General features: G+C 59.6%; 1 protein-coding gene across 11 annotated transcripts in view; it reads left to right on the top strand.

Annotated features, from left to right (window-relative positions):
• The first annotated feature begins 2923 nt into the window (after positions 1-2923).
• FAM53A (family with sequence similarity 53 member A) overlaps positions 2924-14619 on the top strand; it is a 33178-nt gene continuing 21482 nt past the window's right edge. For 3 of the 11 annotated variants that reach the window (XM_054509050.2, XM_054509051.2, XM_045881641.3), the window contains exon 1: positions 3548-3778. The gene's annotated coding sequence lies outside the window, so the exon portion shown is untranslated. The other 8 variants (XM_064584144.1, XM_045881642.3, XM_045881639.3 and 5 more) reach the window with 8 other exon arrangements.

The following is a 14619-nucleotide window of genomic DNA, read 5'->3' as shown; positions in this document are numbered from 1 at the left end:
CCAAGGTGTGCCCATGGCCCAGGTGTGTGCACGGTGCCCTGGAGTCATGGCCGAGCCCTCGCTCAGTCTGGACGACAGCCGCTTCCCTGGCCACCCCGGTGGCTGCCAGGCTGGTGCTCATTTCCACACCCACCTCTGGCACACAGCTTACAGCCTCTCTGGGCCTCAGTTTTCTCATCTGCAAAATGGGAAATGAGCATGCCCAGGATTGACTGGATGCAAGGACACTCTGCAGAGGGGGAGTGGCTGCCTGCACGTCAGAGGCGTTAATGTGGACGGGCCCCCAGCCTTGCATCAGCACCGCAGGCTGCTCCCGTGAATACTGGGGACAGCAGTGGAGGGCAGGCCAGGGCATCCCAGGTTAGTCTCTCTCCTGGAGCTCAGCTCCTGAGTTAGATGAGCCCTCCTGTGCGGAAACCATTTAGGCTCCCCCGCCCTGTGGCGTTTATAAAAAGCTTCCCTCAAAGTCCGGCCTGAGATGCTCTGGGATCAGAAGTTCACTTAACTCCGGCAAAGCTGCATTCCATTCTCCTTAGAGCTGCCCAGTGACATCGGCACATTGACGGCTCTGATAAGTCCTGCAACAAGGAAGCTGGTATAACATGGAGTTGCCTAGCGAACACCTATGGACAGACCGCATACTGAACGAAAGGCCAAAAATACTGTCTTGTGGCTCCTTCTGGGATAAGACGGGGCAGGTCACTTGAGAGGCTCCTCTGCCTCACATCCCCATTTGCACCTCCCTCTCTTCGAGTGCCTCCCAGACTTGCCAGTTAGAAGCATTTGCAGCAAAGCTACGTGACCTGGCTCTTGCTTCCTGCGGAGTCGTGGCCTTGGCAGTTCTGTCCGGTGGTGGTCAGATGATGGCCACTGGCAGGCTGGGACATCTCTGCCTTTGCCTGGCGAGGCCTCAGTGGGCCTGCTTGAGTCCCCCAGTGAGGGCTGGTGAGCGGTGGAGGGAGCGTTTCCCCGGGGGGCTGGCAGCTGAATGCCGGGAAGCACTGAGGGCTGAGCGGAGGGAGCAAGGGGGACTGTAGAAGCCGTCCTAGCGGCAGCCGCGGGGGGTGCAGGGTGTGTGGGGGCAGCGGCTGTGGCCCCGCACTGTCCCTCTTGGGGTTATGACTCCAGCCTGCAGGGCCCTGGCTTCCTCTTTTCAAATGGGACTTTTAATTCCTGTGTCAAAGGTCAAGTGAGTTGACTCCCTTAAGCAGGGAGAGAACTAGGAAACCGTGTAAAATAAAAATGTGGGAACGATTATCTCCCTGGAGAACATCGACAGCCTCCCGTCAGCGGGGTCTATTAGCGACAGCTCAGCTTCTTCCTGATGGGGGCAGAGGCCAGCAGCAGGGAGCTGGGTTAACGGCCGGCTGTCGAGTGCCGAGCGTGGGTTCATTCTCGTGGAGAGCCTGCGGTCCAGATTCCGTCCACTCTGCAAAACTTAAGCGCTCTAGTTTCTAGGCTGGGTGATGGCTGTGGCCACGGGCCGTGGCAGAAGCGTGTCCCAGGAAGCCCACAGCCTCCCCCAGGGACCTGCAGCGCCTCTGGTCTCACCCCTTCAGGGCCACATTATGCGTGGGCCCTTCCTCCAAAAAACAAAACAAAACAATACAAAACATAAAAATCACATTTTATGGTAGCATTGGTCTAAAGACAAATAGATTAATACTACGTATTAAAACATTTTCTTTGACCTGAAGTTTCACTTTTTCTTCTGACTTTCCTTTGCTCTAAGCTCTGCTTACTCGTCTGTAACACGGGGATCATTCGAATCCCTCCCCCTGGCTAATGCACAGCACGGGCCTGACAGATGGCACGGTGATGACTGGGCTCCCGGCCAGTGTGGGCCGAGCCCCGTGACACAAAGCCACAGCAGGCTGGAACACGCATTCCATCGCGCTGGACAAGAAACTTGGCCCGTCTGACCCTCCCACACGTGAGCAGAGACCCAGTGATGACCTCTGGCCTGCCACTCCGCCTCCACAGCTTCGCCCCTGGCTGCAGGAGGGTTTGAAATGATCTCACATCTCCTGAAAGACGTTCACGGGGCACAGACGGTATTTCTTCCTCCCCTGGAAGCCTTCGATAACTGTCCCAGTAAGGCTGAGAGGGGCAGGCGGACAGAACTTGGTCAGTCACAAGCCTTTTGATAAACGCAAAGGTGCCCTGGGTGACTTGAGGCCCAGTCACTGGCCCCGGTAGGCTAGGAAAGAAAACCCAGCTCCCCTTCCCTCGCACAGGCGCTCCCAGGTATCCGAGTCTTGCTCCGGCCTGGGTCCCGGAGCCACTCATCCTTGGCGTACCTGGCTAGTATTGATGGACTCTTGGAGGGCCTAGAAGGACGGCAGTGATGACCTCTGGCTTTGCAGGCCTGCCTGTGGAAATGGCCTGAGCACCTGCCCCCATGGCCCTCATGTGTCCCTGGCTCTGCCCCTGCACCAGCCCCGCAGGGACTCCTCTTACAGTCGGCCGCATCTCTCCCGCCAGTCTTGGCAACAGCTGGCTTGGCTCGAGTCCTTCTAGGACTGTGGGGCCCCGGGGCTGGTGCCTGGGAGCTGCATCCCTGACACCCCCCCCCCCTTACCCAACCCCGGGAGGCTGGGTGCTTCATGCTCTCACCTCTTTTGGGTGTCTTCCCAAGTGCCATTCCCTTTTCTACCCAAAAATAACCCCCCTCCCCGCTTCATGCTCTACCCCCAGGTGTCCCGCGCATTTGGCCAGTGTGGAGCCCCGTCCTCAATCCCGCCCCTGCCCCCAGGCCGAGGTGAGCCCCGGGTCAGGCAGGGAGCGATGTCGCCTATCTGACCCCTCTCACTACTCCCATGCAAAGCTCAGGGCCTCCAGTGGGGGAGCCCGGGGCCACGCGGTCCCTAATGACCTCTCCCGGCCCAGGAGTGTTACGCGGCCAGCCAGGAACGCGCGTGCGCGGCCTCAGTGCCGCCCCAGTGAGCTTGAGCCGTCAGGGCGGCGTCTGCGGCGGGGACAGGGGGGCCCCCCCCGCCCCCGGAGGTCCGGTCATAGCGGGCCACCGTGCTCAGGAGGGCCGGGAGCCCCGCTCTTCCTGCCCGGGAGGAGCCCTGGACCACCACGGCCCTCGGGCACCGGCGCGCGCGGCCGGCTCCACCGCCCTGCCCGTCGCGCCAGGCACATCTGGAGGGAGACCCGAGAGGACCAGCGCCCCGGCCAAGGTCACACAGGGTCGCAGGCAGGCCGCGGCCGCCCCCTGCCAAGGTCACCGCCTGCGCGCCGGCCGCCCCAGCGTACGGCCCGGGAGCGGGCACCCTAAACGACCCTTCTCGCCCGCCGCGACCGAGCACCCCTCCTCCACCGCAGGTCACCGCGTCCGTCAGCTTTCGCGGCCCCGTACCCCAACGTCACTTCCCCCGCAAGCCGGCGCGCGCGGGGGGCGGGGCTCCGATCCGGGGGGCGGGGCCAGGCGGCGAACGCGCCGCCCGCTAGCCCGCCGCGGATGCGCGCTCCCGACAGGGCCGGCGGTGGGCGGGGTTGCGGGCGGGACGCCGCGCCCACGCACCGGCGCAGGCCCCGCCCCCCGTGCGCGCGGCGCCCCCGAGGCGAAGGCTCGGCGCGGGCCGGCTGACGGGCGCGCGGCGGCGGCGGCGGCGAATGAGCGAGGCCGGAGGGGGCGGGGCGCCGGCCGCGGTTGTGTTCCGCCACTGCTGAGGCGCCTGGCTCCTCGCCGGAGGGACGCGGCCTGAGGTGGGCCGGCGCCTTCCGCGCTCCGCCCGTCCGGCCGTGGCCGCCGTCGCTCGGCCGCCCTCAGGTACGCGGCCCGGCGTCGGCCCGCGAGGCCCCCCCCCCCCGCGCCCGTGCGCGCCCCCGAGGCCGTGCGCGCGCGCCCCCCGCGCGGAGCCGCGCGTGAGCTTGGGCCGGACGGTCCCCGCTGCTGTCCGCGCGCAGAGCTCTGCCCGCGCGGCCCCGTGCTTTCCCACGTTCTCGTCGGCGCCGAGCGCTTCCGCGGCTGGACTCGGAGAGCGGGGCGGGCGGGCGGGGCGCCGAGGGCGCGGGGCCCGGGGCTCGCGGCCCGGCGTCGGGTCTCCCGGCCCCGCCGGCTGCAGGGGCCGCGTCCGCGGGGGGCGGAGCGGCAGCGGGCGGGAAGCCGGGCGGGACAGCCGGCGGAGCCCCGGAGGCCGGCCTTCCGCCGCGACCGAGGGGCGGCCGGGTGGGCCGGGGCTCGTGGGCTCGAGGGCGCGCTCGTCGCGGGGCGCCCGCCGCCTGACGGACGGTCCCTTCCGACACGGAGCGCTGGGTGTGCCGCGTCTCCGCGCGCGGGGCCTCGGACGACGGGTTAGTCGGGCCCCAGGAACGGGCTCCCCGCGCGGCGCTGAAGTGGTGGCTTCTGCCGCTTCCACCAGCCCTGGGCCGCCGCACGGCCTGCAGTGTGTCCCGGAGGCGAGCGGGCCCCAGAAGGGCGGTGACAGCTCCGGGAAGAGCGCGAACGCTGGGACTCGCTAGGCGCCCTGGCCCCCGCGCTGGGTTCGCGCGCGCCGCCGCTCCTGGCCGCGGCCCTTTGAGGCCGCCCTGCTGCGGCCTTCCGTGCCTTTCCGTCCCCGGCGCCTCCCGGGTCTGCTGCCCTCGGGCCCCCGGAGCCCCCTGTGCGCCGCGGGCAGTGCGCGGCGGTGCGGGAGCCCGGCGCTGCGGTGGGCCCTGCGGCCACTGCTGCGGGGCAGCGGAGCCCGGGATTTCTCGACTCGGGTTGGATTTGGGCGCCGTGGAAAAGAGCAGTTCTGATGGCGACTGCAGACACAGAGCGGAGGACACACCAAAGTTACTGTCACTCTCGTTCAAGTGGGTGTATGGGGACCTTACCTAGTTACACACATTGCTCGTGTGCCCTTACGTGCACAGGGGCGGGCATCTTTTTACCGGGAGGCAGCAGATCCAAGAGAACACGTCGATGTTTTTCACAGGTGCCTTGGAAACATTCGAAACAAACTTTTTAAGAATTATTTTATTTTTGTAAAAGATTTTACTTATTTATTTGAGAGAGCGAGCTCGGGAGAGAGCAAGTGCGAGTTGGGGGGAGGGGCAAAAGGCGAGGGAGCAGCAGACCCCCCCACGGAGCTCCATCGCGGGACTCGGGGGTCATGACCCCAGCCGAAGGCAGATGCCCAACTGAGAGCCACCCACGTGCCCTCAGGCTTTTTTTTTTTTAAAGCAAATTGAAATTTTTATAGAAACCACTTTGGCTTTTTCTGCAGTAATTTTTTTTTTTTTTTTTAAGATTTTATTCATTTGAGAGAGAGAGAATGAGAGACAGAGAGCACGAGAGGGTCAGAGGCAGAAGCAGACTCCCCGCCGAGCAGGGAGCCCGATGCGGGACTCGATCCCGGGACTCCAGGATCATGACCTGAGCCGAAGGCAGTCGCCCAACCAACTGAGCCACCCAGGCGCCCTCTGCAGTAATTTTCTTGAAGGGAAGTTGACTTTCAGTCTTTTGAGCATCTGCTCTGAGTAGCCACCATTTTAAACACGTCCCAGGGACCTGGGCATTTTCACGTGTGTCACGTCATGTGATTGCTTGTGGCCTCGTGAAGTGCGTGGTTCCTTTCTGTTTTCAGTGCGGGAAGGTGGGCCCAGGGAGGTGCGGTCCCCTGCTTGGGAGAGCCGAGCAAGGCTGAACCCGGTCCTCCTTCCCGTCCAGCAGAGCCCGCCTTACGGCCTTCCTCTCAGAATAAAGTTACTTGCTGCATTTTTTCTTCAGTGGGGTACAGTCCCCACATAGCAGTTGAGGGAACAACGATAGTGTATTTTAAGATGCGAGTTTCTTCTTTGTTGACTTGCAGAGCTATCACCTCAGACGTGGTTTCTGTGCACCTTTAGATGTATTGATTTATTAGAGAGAGAGAGAGAGCGCGCACATGCAGGGGGAGGGGCAGAAGGAGAGTGAGAGAGAGTCCCAAGCAGACTCTGCTGAGCGCAGAGCCCAACGCCGGGCTCAGTCTCACAACCCTGAGATCCTGACCTGAGCCGAAACCGACTCCGATGCTCAACAGACTGAGCCCCCCAGGCGCCCCTTCTGTGCACCCTTAAATTCCACGTGTGGCTGTCCAAACCTTCTAGTTGTAGGTGTTAATGTTAGCACGATATTGGTTCATTAGGACGGATGACGTTTGTCTTTTTGTTTTGAACTCTTTTCGAAAAGATGTCCAGTGTCCCAGTAGCACCAGCTTTGTGGCGCCAACACAGGGCTTTGCCTTAGGCTTTTCCAGGAACCACTGAAGACAGCGCCTCCGCATGCCCTGTTAAGGCACGGAACCCCTCAAGCGGAGCTGTACCCCAGGCTCCACCAAACGAAAATAGTTGAGTGATTTTGGGGGTCTGCAGTAGCTCCGCCTGTGTGGCTCATCCCTGGAGTGTGAGTGTGAGGACGTGGCCCCTTTCCCTTTGTCCCCAGCCTCTGTGTGACGCAGGAGTGATGCCGAGGCCTGGCTCCAGCAGAACGGGAGGCAGGTTTGGCTCCGTTTGGCTCCGTCAAGTGTCGCTTATTTACTTGTTTGGCGGCGTTAGCAAGGCCTCCACAAACAATGGCTTCAATCAACAGTAACCACTTGTTGCTCCTGGTGTCGGGGGCCCAGGATTCTCAAGCAGCTGGTCTGGCGGTCTTTGCCTGGGGGGGGGGGGATGGGGGGGTGGCGGGTCTTGTGCGGGTTGGTCCGACGGGGCCTGGGCTGGAGCGCCTCCTTGCGGGCATCCTCACTCCGCCTCGGTACCTGTGCTGGGAAGGCTGAGGGGCAGGGCCCCCCAGGCTCTCGGTCTCCCCGAGCGCAGTGACTTTGTGACTTTAGGGCGTGTCCTGCAAGAGAGCCAGGCGGCAGTAGGGCCTCTCCCACTGGAGTCTTGGAAGTCACCGTTCCTTGTTACGGGAGCCGTGCCAAAGAATCTGCAGTCCCGTGCTCAGACTAGCACGTTACTGAGGGCTGGTTAATAGCTAATGTCCAGCCAGACCCGGTTGTTGCCCAGTGCTCCCTGAGACCTGGACTCGGTTCTCCTGTGTGAGCCGGGGGTCATGAGTCTACACGGTGGTCCTTGAGTCTGGAACGCACTCGGTCTAACAGTGTTGCTGGGCTTGCTTGCTGTTGTTTTCCATGAAAACCACCCTGGGCACCTGATGGTCCTGGGCTGGGAAACGGGCCCGGCTCTGGCCTTTCACTCCTGGGGTTGCTTTCTGTGACTTCCAAGACTCCAGTGGGAGAGGCCCTACAACGGCCTGGCTCTCTTGCAGGACACGCCCTAAAGTCACAAAGTCATTGCGCTCGGGGAGACCGAGAGCCTGGGGGGCCCTGCCACTCAGCCTTCCCTTGTTGACTGTGTGCTCTGGGGTAGTTTCTGGGCACAGCAGACTGAATGGGTACTTGCAGCTGTTCTCCCATTTCATGCTCCAGAACCCAGCATGGAGTTGCTGAGGTAGCTGGTCCAGGGCCCAGGTTTGAGCTCAGGGGTCCAGGCCGGCCAGGCCTCTGCCTGGGACTCAGGAGGCAGAGAGGCTGCGTACAGAGCCGGCTTGATCCACACACTAGGCTCCTGCCGCCCTGGCACCTGGTCGTCCATGCAAGTTCCTTGGTTTGTTTATTTTATGTATATTGTTAGAGATTTTATTTATTTATTTATTTGAAGGAGAGGGGGAGAGAGAGAGCGCGCGTGTGCACAAGTGGGGGGAGGGGCAGAGGGAGAGAATCTCAAGCTGACTCTCCACTGAGCACAGAGCCCAACTTAGGGTTTGATCCCATGGCTCTGAGGTCATAACCTGAGCCAAAACCAAGAACTGGATGCTCATCCGACTGAGCCCCCAGGCACCGCACAGGTTCCTTTATTCTGCAAGCTTCTGTGTGGGACAGCTTGCTGCTGGTGGCCCTGGGGGCATGGCCCCGTTAGTCCCCCTGCCCTGAGGTCATGTGTGCGCAGGGCCCCTCTCAGCCTGAGCGGATGGCCAAGATGACAGGCACAGAGGAAGCTCCCAGCCTGAAAGTAGAGACCAGAGCAGGCCGAGAGGACCGAGGGCACAGAGATGGTCTAGTGCAGGGACTGGAGAAGCTGGGGTTGTGTAGCCACGGAGGCGAGGGAGTCGCCGGAGGCCTGCACCGGCAGCACGCTCCGGCAGCTCGCAAATGCACGGGTCCCTGGCGGGCAGACAGCAAGGGGTTTTGAGATAAAGCGTGTCCCTGGAAGCCTTGGAACATGAGGTTGGGGGCCACTCCTAGAAGCACATCAGCAGCAGATGGGCTGAGACCGAATGTGAGGGAGGGCCAGCCCAGGCCTGCGGCGTCAGACAACCAGCCGCTCCAAACAGACCGGGACGCGGGCAAGCAGCACTCCACGGGGATGCCAGCAAATCCTGTTAGGAAGACTCCGCCCCCAGTGCCCCTACTTTCCTGACCCCTGACATGGGGAGAAAGAAGACCCTGAGAGCCGCCAGGCATCCAGGGAGGAGGGACGGGGTGTGGGCGCCCCACCCGCCCGAGCGCCCTGCTCTGGAAGCTGCCAGACCAGTGCAGTCCTCGGCTCAGCTGGGCTTGCCCCCCACACCTCAGTGGAGGCTGGGGGTCCAGAAGGGCAAATGGTGTCCCCAGGCCTCGTACCGAACTGAGCTTGTCGACTTTTATCCTCCTTTTGGGGAGGAGTTTGTATTGGGCAGAGACTTTGCAAGCGAGAAAAGGCAGGTTATTAACTTTGGGGAACAGACTGCACCGTGTGGCTCAGCTGGGAGTGCTATTTATAGGGACGTGATAAGGTCCGTGGTGGCTCCATGGAGTGTTCATACTGCCATTGTGGGAGGTTTGGAGGTAGAAGGTGGGGAGTCTCCGACCCTCACTGTGTTGTCGGGGAGGAGGGCGTCCCGGGCCGGGGGGGTCGCAGAGGGCTGCTTCGTGCGCAGGGGCTACAGGAGGCGTCTGGTCGCTTGTGCTGCCAGAGGGGCCCGTCCCCGTGGGGGCTCGCAGGGGGCCGAGCCACCGTCCCCCACCCTTCACCTCTCTGTCCCTGGGGCCGGCGTTACCTCACCTGGCCCCTGGCTTCTGGCCTGCCCATGTCTGGCCTCGGTGCCCAGAGTCCTGGCTTAGCCCCCGCCCGCCCCCACCGGTCTCCTGGCTCCTCCTGCTCAGCCTCAGTCTTGGCTTCCTTCTCTGAACCCCCCCCACCCCCCCCGCACCAGTTGGCTGCTGCTTGCTCTTCGCACCTGCCCCCAGCTGGCTTGGTTTGTCTCGTGCCTTTCCCAAGGGCAGCGCATTCCCTCAGGGCCAGGACACTGTCCTGAGCGGCTGCGTCCCTGGCTCTTCTGCTGACCATGACGTTCCATCCTGATGGTTGGATCTCTTATACAGGGAGCTGGCTTGGCATTGTGGATTGAATTGTGTCCCCTAAAAGACAGGCTCAACAGGACCTGTGCATGGGACCTTATTTGGAAGTAGGTCTTTGCAGATGTAATTAAGATGTAAATTAAGGTGAGGCTATACTGCTTTAGGGTGGACCCCAATCTGATCACCGGTGCCCTTAAAAGAAGAAATGCAGAGATACGAGACAGGGAGACGGCCGTGGGAACTCGGCTGTGGGAGAACATGTGGCGCAAGAGCAAGCCCAGGGCACCAGGGATCACTGGCTATGACCAGGAGCTGGGAGAGAGGCAGGGAACCCGTAGCCTTGGGGCCCCCAAAGGAGCCAACCCTGCCCGCATCTTGACTTCCCACTTCTGGCCTCCGGTTCCCGGCGGTCCCCAGAAGCTACTACACTTAGATTCCAGTGCACATCCAGCTTTGCCTTCGTGCTTTCAGTCACTCACGGTCAGTGCAGTCCAGAAGTTGGTGATCCGCCCTCTGACGTGTGGTCAGAAGGTCCACGGTAGCCTGGTGCTAGGTCACAAGGCCCATGTCACTCCCCTCCTTCACCTCACGTGGGCGACTTTATTCTTATTTAAAAATTTTTTAGAGCGTGGGGGGAGGGGTAGAGAGAGACACTCAAGCAGACTTCCCACTGAGCAGGGAGCCCCACACGGCTGGATGTCACGACCCTGAGATCACGACCTGAGCCGAAGCCAAGAGTCAACTGCTCAACCAACTGAGCCACCTGGGTGCCCCTCATGATAAAATGTGGGCACTATGTCATCTCCATCGTCACAAGAAGGGTGAGTGCAGGACATGTGGAGAGAGAGAGAGACAACTTGTATCACAATGTACAGTTACACTCGTTCTAGTTTATTATTATTCTTGTTAATAATCTTTTGCTGTGCCAACTTACAAATTAAACTTCATCACAGGTATGGATGCACAGAAGAAAACGGTGCAGTTATCCCTTGAATAGCACAGGGTTTAGGGGTGTCAAAAATCCACGTAGAACCTAGGAACCCCCCAAAACCTACCTGCCTTACCGATGACGTAAACAGTTCTTCAACACCCATTTTGTGTCTTACAGGTTATATGCTGTATTCTTGCGATAAAGTAAGCTGGAGAAAAGGGAATGCTATTGAGATCATAAGGAAGAGACATTTCTAGTGCTCTCCTATATTTATGGAAAAAAAGCCCCACTTTGAGCCCGCGCAGTTCAAACCGTGTTGTTCGGGGTTGACAGCATCTGTAGGGTTCGGGACCGTCTGTGGTTTCAGGCGTTTTGGGGGGCCTGCCGTATGAACACGTGATGTCATGCATTTCTTCTCGGAGGAAATGAAACTGTTGCATGCCTGGCACTCCTTCCCCATCTTTGCGGCTTTTGGAAGATGCCACCAGCCGCCTGGTGCAGTCCCTTCTACATGGTGGTTTTTCTGCTGCTTTCTTACCGCAGATGTGCCCTGCACCACACCGTGGCCCTCCACTTGCCAGGGTCACGCCGGCCGGCCCTTGCATTCGGACACCGTGCACTTCATTTTGTTCTTTTGAACCTCTGTTGTGAGTTGTGACGGAGTGTGGCGTGCCACGTTTGGTGTCGCCGTGCCCCGTGCAGGCCGCGGCCCGCGCCCCCGTCTGCCAGACGCTCAGCCCGAGTTGGACGGTCTGGGGGTCATGTGCCGAGCGGTGCTGGTGTCCGGTCCACGGGGCTTGTTCAGATTGCAGTGCGTGTGCCCTGGAGCCCGCTCTCTGACCGGGTCAGGAGTTGGGGGAGGTTGTCACGTCTCCTCTGTCCTCTCCGGGCTGGCCCGCGCCCCACTCCCGTTTCGTGCCCCCAACACCGTGGGAGAACACTGACCAGTTCCTTCGTGCGCTTCACCCCGCGTGGCTCTGTCGGACTTTTCCTCAGTCCGGGCAGAGCCCCCGGGTGCAGGCGGCTGCTGCATCCTGCCCGCACGCCACACGCTGTCAGCTGTCCCGGGACCCACCTGCTGCGCTGCTGGGGCTGCCGTCTGCCAGCCTCCCCGCACACGAGGCCGGTTCCCGCCCTGTCATCAGCAAGTGTCTCGTAGGGAGATGCTTGCACACCGTGTGAGGGTCACCCACCAGTGTGGTGTTCGCGGATGACTCTTGCCTGAACCAGCCTGGGGTGTTTGTCACACGCTGACTTAAGGACGGAATCCGTCATCCCGTCTGCACTCCTTGGTCTGCACTCTGCCCAAGGGACGAGCCTCCCTCCTCTACTTACCGATCTTTGCCAGCTAAAATTTACATCAGTACAGACTCGTGGGCTCTTGCTTTATTCTGTGGAGTGGAACCCTCACCTCCTGGGAGCCCTGGCCCCATTCTCTGCACACGTCCTGGCGTTCTGCATCTCGTCCGCGCCCCAGCCCTGGAAACCCGCTGTCTCCCCAAGAGGCGTGCGGCCTGGTTTCCCAGTGAAATGCTGGTCATGTTATAGTTTCCTCACATTTTGCTGTGGCTGCGGTAGGCTTTCCAGGGTCGTGCGTGCCGTGTGCCGCTAGGAGGGTTTGACAGGAGGATGGGAGAGCCCTCGAGCGGTGGGTGAGGCAGGCACGGGAGGCAAAGGGCAGGGCCTTGGCCGTTGTGGGTGGGTGTGACTGCAGCAGAGCTGGTCAGGCTGGAGGGGCCCTGGTAACGCCTGTGTCCTGTGAGGGAGGTTCTAAGTTGCAGGCATGGGGGTGTGGCTGGCTGGCTCTGATTTGGCTCCCTGGTTCTACACGCACTTAAGTAGGGCCACTCCCAGAGCACAGAGACGCTCCCCTGGGGAACCGACGGGCCCTGGCCTGGGCTTCGGGGTCCCCGGCTGTGCTGGGGCAGGTGGCTGTCCCTGGCTAGGACGGTGGGAGCCCAGGAGAGCTGCTGGTGAACAGCGCAGACAGTGAGTGTTTCTCCTGGCCTGGAATAAGCCTGAGTGTGCACAGTGCCTTTGGTTGGGATGCGCTCACGAATTCCGGGGCCCTTGGTGAGCCCGTCCACATGCTCCACTGAAGGGAGAGCCCTGTGCCATCCCTTGGCTGCCTGGACAGGTGCCCAAGTGCAGAGCGGTGGTGGGCTGTCTCTGGGCTGCTTCCCATGCTTGCTGGGACGCCTCCTTCCCCCACTCCATAAAAGGCTAGCTTGGGGCATGCTGTTTTATTTATTCTTTATTTTTTAAAATTTATTTTATTTTATTTTTTAAATTAATTACTGTTTTTTAAATTAACATATAACGTATTATTTGTTTTAGAGGTACAGGTCTGGGATTCATCAGTCTTACACAATTCACAGCGCTCACCATAGCACATACCCTCCCCAGTGTCCATCACCCAGCCACCCCTCCCTCCCACCCCCCTCCCCTCCAGCAACCTCAGTTGAGATTAAGAGTCTCTCTTTTTATTTATTTATTTATTTATTATTTTTTTGAAAAGATTTTATTTATTTGACAGAGACACAGCGAGAGAGGGAACACAAGCAGGGAGAGTGGGAGAGGGAGAAGCAGGCTTTCCGCTGAGCAGGGAGCCCGATGTGGGGCTTGATCCCAGGACCCTGAGATCATGACCTGAGCCGAAGGCAGACGCCTAATGACTGAGCCATCCAGCCACCCCTCTCTTTTTTTTTTTTTTTTTTTTAAAGATTTTACTTATTTGACAGAGCGAGCGTGAGCACAAGTAGGGGGAGTGGGAGAGGGAGAGGGAGAAGCAGACTCCCCGCTCAAGGAGCCCCATGCAGGACTCAGTCCCAGGACCCTGGGATCATGACCTGAGCCGAAGGCAGAGGCTTAACCAACTGAGCCACCCAGGTGCCCCTGGAGTCTCTCATGGTTTGTCTCCCTCTCTCGTTTCGTCTTTTTTCATTTTTCCTCTCTTCCCCTATAATCCTCTGTTTTGTTTCTTAAATTCCACATATTAGTGAGATCATATCATTGTCTTTCTCTGATTGACTTATTTCGCTCAGCGTAATACTCTCTAGTTCCATCCACGTCGTTACAAATGGCAAGACTTCATTTTTTTGATGGCTGCATAATATTCCATTGTGTATATATACCCCATCTTCTTTATCCATTCATCTGTCGATGGACATCTTGGCTCTTTCCCCAGTTTGGCTATTGTGGACATTGCTGCTATAAACATTGGGGTGCACGTACCCCTTCGGATCCCTACTTTTGTATCTTTGGGGTAAATACCCAGTAGTGCAATTGCTGGGTCGTAGGGTAGCTCTATCTTCAACTTTTTGAGGAACCTCCATACTCTTCCAGAGTGGCTGCACCAGCTTGCATTCCCACCAACAGTGTAGGAGGGTTCCCCTTTCTCCGCATTCTCGCCAACATCTGTAGTTTCCGGACTTGTTAATTTTAGCTATTCTGACTGGTGTGTGGTGGGATCTCATTGGGCACTGTTAGGGCAGTGTCTGTTCACTCCCGTGGAGAGTGCATGTGTGTGTATGCAGGGGTGCAGGAGAGTGTGAGTCTCGCTGGTCTCTGGCAGCGTCTGTAGAAAGGCTTTCTGCTGGGGTCCGCCGGTGCATTCTGCCGGCAGTTTCCGTAAAGCTGCGTGCTCCTTGCACTTCTGGCCGTGATGGGGGCTGCCGGCACCGTGTGGGAGGTGTTGCTCGTGCAGACATCCTAAGGGATGCTGCCCTGGGGCGTGACTCAGTGGGGTTGGGGTGGGGCCTCTGCCTTGTGCATGGTCTGCTGGGCCCGAGGAGGCCTCTGGGAAGGGGGCCCTCAAAGCCTGCTGCGGGTTAGGGGCCCGAACTCGACATTCTGGAGGGTCTGTCACTGCTCTCATTTTTTAATTTCTGAGAGCTCTTTTCGTTTTTCTTTAAATGCTTCCTTTTTTTTTTTTTTTTTTAAGATTTTATTTATTTATTTGACAGAGAGTGAGAGCAAGAGAGCACAGGCAGGGTGAGGGACAGAGGGAGAAGCAGACTCCATGCTCAGTAGGGATCCCGACATGGGGCTCGATCCCAGGACCCTGGGATCGTGACCTGAGCCGAAGGCAGACGCTTAATGACTGAGCCACCGAGGTGCCCCTAAATACTTATTTTTAAGGATATTCTGATCTTATTTTGTGGACCGGGCGCCTTCTCCATTTGAGGGCAGGACTGATGCTGTTTCCTCTGGGTGGCTGGGGCCCTCCTGTCTGGTCGGCGCTCTCATGGCTTCTGAGGCAGGTGGCCCTGCTCGCGCTTGGCAGCGGGCTGCTAAGAAGGTGGAAGCTGGGGATGGCGGGTGGGTGGTGGGCTACACGGGGGCTCAGGGCCCTCCCCTTGCTGGTGTCTGTGGGCA

Source organism: Mirounga angustirostris, unplaced genomic scaffold (assembly GCF_029215605.1).
Source record: "Mirounga angustirostris isolate CCGP_5_RB_7025 unplaced genomic scaffold, mMirAng1.0.hap1 SCAF_2, whole genome shotgun sequence".
Classification (NCBI taxonomy): Eukaryota; Metazoa; Chordata; class Mammalia; order Carnivora; family Phocidae; genus Mirounga; species Mirounga angustirostris.
The sequence above is the reverse complement of the archived record's forward strand: the minus strand, read 5'-3'. Positions and strand labels throughout refer to the sequence as shown.